This window comes from Oncorhynchus keta, unplaced genomic scaffold, assembly GCF_023373465.1.
Source record: "Oncorhynchus keta strain PuntledgeMale-10-30-2019 unplaced genomic scaffold, Oket_V2 Un_contig_13391_pilon_pilon, whole genome shotgun sequence".
In the NCBI taxonomy this organism is placed as follows: domain Eukaryota; kingdom Metazoa; phylum Chordata; class Actinopteri; order Salmoniformes; family Salmonidae; genus Oncorhynchus; species Oncorhynchus keta.
In genome coordinates, this window is record NW_026278202.1 from 696 (window position 1) to 3,865 (window position 3,170).

General features: G+C 61.5%; 1 long non-coding RNA gene across 6 annotated transcripts; it reads right to left on the reverse strand.

The window, feature by feature from the left end:
• Positions 1–270: 270 nt before the first annotated feature.
• LOC127918148 (uncharacterized) lies at positions 271–3,161 on the reverse strand. 6 transcript variants are annotated; one of them, XR_008099133.1, is made up of 4 exons: positions 3,011–3,161; positions 2,109–2,247; positions 1,807–1,866; positions 271–507 (listed from the first exon to the last, which is right to left on the reverse strand). It is a non-coding gene; the product is annotated as an uncharacterized LOC127918148 (long non-coding RNA). The 6 variants fall into 6 exon arrangements; XR_008099129.1 differs by lacking the exon at positions 2,109–2,247 and having other exon boundaries at positions 1,807–1,926; XR_008099128.1 differs by lacking the exons at positions 1,807–1,866; positions 2,109–2,247 and adding an exon at positions 2,430–2,519.
• Positions 3,162–3,170: the final 9 nt, after the last annotated feature.

Genomic DNA, 3,170 nt, shown 5'->3' on the forward strand with positions numbered 1-3,170 from the left:
CCTTCTCCCGACAGTAGGCCTTCTTCACAGTAGGGCCTGCTCACCTCCTTCTCCCGACAGTAGGGCCTGCTCACCTCCTTCTCCCGACAGTAGGGCCTGCTCACCTCCCTCCCGACAGTAGGGCCTGCTCACCTCCTTCCTCCCGACAGTAGGGCCTTCTCCCGACAGTAGGGCCTTTTCCCGACAGTAGGGCCTGCTCACCTCCTTCTCCCGACAGTAGGGCCTGCTCAGCTCCTTTTCCCGACAGTAGGGCCTGCTTCAGCTCCTTCTCCCGACAGTAGGGCCTTCTTCACCTCCTTCTCCCGACAGTAGGGCCTGCTCAGCTCCTTCTCCCGACAGTAGGGCCTTCTTCACCTCCTTCTCCCGACAGTAGGGCCTTCTTCACCTCCTTCTCCCGACAGTAGGGCCTTCTTCACCTCCTTCTCCCGACAGTAGGGCCTGCTCACCTCCTTCTCCCGACAGTAGGGCCTTCTTCACCTCCTTCTCCCGACAGTAGGGCCTGCTCACCTCCTTCTCCCGACAGTAGGGCCTGCTTCACCTCCTTCTCCCGACAGTAGGGCCTTGCTCAGCCCTTCTCCCGACAGTAGGGCCTGCTTCACCTCCTTTCCCGACAGTAGGGCCTGCTCAGCTCCTTTTCCCGACAGTAGGGCCTGCTTCAGCTCCTTTTCCCGACAGTAGGGCCTGCTGCTCCTTCTCCCGACAGTAGGGCCTGCTCAGCTCCTTCTCCCGACAGTAGGGCCTGCTCAGCTCCTTCTCCCGACAGGGGTAGGGCCTGCTCAGCTCCTTCTCCCGACAGTAGGGCCTGCTCACCTCCTTTTCCCGACAGTAGGGCCTGCTCACCTCCTTCTCCCGACAGTAGGGCCTGCTCACCTCCTTCTCCCGACAGTAGGGCCTGCTCCTTCTCAGGGCCTCCTTCTCCCGACAGTAGGGCCCTCAGCTCCTTCTCCCGACAGTAGGGCCTTCTTCACCTCCTTCTCCCGACAGTAGGGCCTGCTCACCTCCTTCTCCCGACTCCTTCTCCCGACAGTAGGGCCTTCTTCACCTCCTTCTCCCGACAGTCCCACAGCAGGGCCTGCTCACCTCCTTCTCCCGACAGTAGGGCCTTCTTCACCTCCTTCTCCCGACAGTAGGGCCTGCTCACCTCCTTCTCCCGACAGTAGGGCCTTCTTCACCTCCTTCTCCCGACAGTAGGGCCTGCTCACCTCCTTCTCCCGACAGTAGGGCCTGCTCACCTCCTTCTCCCGACAGTAGGGCCTGCTCAGCTCCTTTTCCCGACAGTAGGGCCTGCTCAGCTCCTTTCCCGACAGTAGGGCCTGCTCAGCTCCTTTTCCCGACAGTAGGGCCTGCTCAGCTCCTTCTCCCGACAGTAGGGCCTGCTCAGCTCCTTCTCCCGACAGTAGGGCCTGCTCAGCTCCTTCTCCCGACAGTAGGGCCTGCTCACCTCCTTCTCCCGACAGTAGGGCCTGCTCACCTCCTTCTCCCGACAGTAGGGCCTGCTCCACTCCTTCTCCCGACAGTAGGGCCTTCTTCACCTCCTTCTCCCGACAGTAGGGCCTTCTTCACCTCCTTCTCCCGACAGTAGGGCCTGCTCACCTCCTTCTCCCGACAGTAGGGCCTTCTTCACCTCCTTCTCCCGACAGTAGGGCCTGCTCACCTCCTTCTCCCGACAGTAGGGCCTGCTCAGCTCCTTCTCCCGACAGTAGGGCCTTCTTCACCTCCTTCTCCCGACAGTAGGGCCTTCTTCACCTCCTTCTCCCGACAGTAGGGCCTGCTCAGCTCCTTCTCCCGACAGTAGGGCCTGCTCACCTCCTTCTCCCGACAGTAGGGCCTGCTCAGCTCCTTCTCCCGACAGTAGGGCCTGCTCAGCTCCTTCTCCCGACAGTAGGGCCTGCTCAGCTCCTTTTCCCGACAGTAGGGCCTGCTCAGCTCCTTTCCCGACAGTAGGGCCTGCTCAGCTCTTCTCCCGACAGTAGGGCCTTCTTCACCTCCTTCTCCCGACAGTAGGGCCTCTTCACTTCTCCTTCTCCGACAGTAGGGCCTTCTTCACCTCCTTCTCCCGACAGTAGGGCCTGCTCACCTCCTTCTCCCGACAGTAGGGCCTTCTTCACCTCCTTCTCCCGACAGTAGGGCCTGCTCAGCTCCTTTTCCCGACAGTAGGGCCTTCTCCCGACAGTAGGGCCTGTTCACCTCCTTCTCCCGACAGTAGGGCCTGCTCAGCTCCTTTTCCCGACAGTAGGGCCTGCTCAGCTCCTTCTCCCGACAGTAGGGCCTGCTCAGCTCCTTCTCCCGACAGTAGGGCCTTCTTCACCTCCTTCTCCCGACAGTAGGGCCTTCTTCACCTCCTTCTCCCGACAGTAGGGCCTGCTCACCTCCTTCTCCCGACAGTAGGGCCTTCTTCACCTCCTTCTCCCGACAGTAGGCCTGCTCACCTCCTTCTCCCGACAGTAGGGCCTGCTCACCTCCTTCTCCCGACAGTAGGGCCTGCTCAGCTCCTTCTCCCGACAGTAGGGCCTGCTCAGCTCCTTCTCCCGACAGTAGGGCCTTCTTCACCTCCTTCTCCCGACAGTAGGGCCTGCTCACCTCCTTCTCCCGACAGTAGGGCCTGCTCAGCTCCTTTTCCCGACAGTAGGGCCTGCTCAGCTCCTTCTCCCGACAGTAGGGCCTGCTTCAGCTCCTTCTCCCGACAGTAGGGCCTGCTCAGCTCCTTCTCCCGACAGTAGGGGCCTTCTCCCGACAGTAGGGCCTCACCTCCTTCTCCCGACAGTAGGGCCTTCTTCACCTCCTTCTCCCGACAGTAGGGCCTTCTTCACCTCCTTCTCCCGACAGTAGGGCCTGCTCACCTCCTTCTCCCGACAGTAGGGCCTGCTCCACCTCCCTTCCCTTCACCTCCTTCTCCCGACAGTAGGGCCTGCTCACCTCCTTCCCGACAGTCCCGACAGTAGGGCCTGCTCACCTCTCTCGACAGTAGGGCCTTCTTCACCTCCTTCTCCCGACAGTAGGGCCTGCTCACCTCCTTCTCCCGACAGTAGGGCCTGCTCAGCTCCTTTTCCCGACAGTAGGGCCTGCTCAGCTCCTTTTCCCGACAGTAGGGCCTGCTCACCTCCTTCTCCCGACAGTAGGGCCTGCTCAGCTCCTTCTCCCGACAGTAGGGCCTGCTCAGCTCCTTCTCC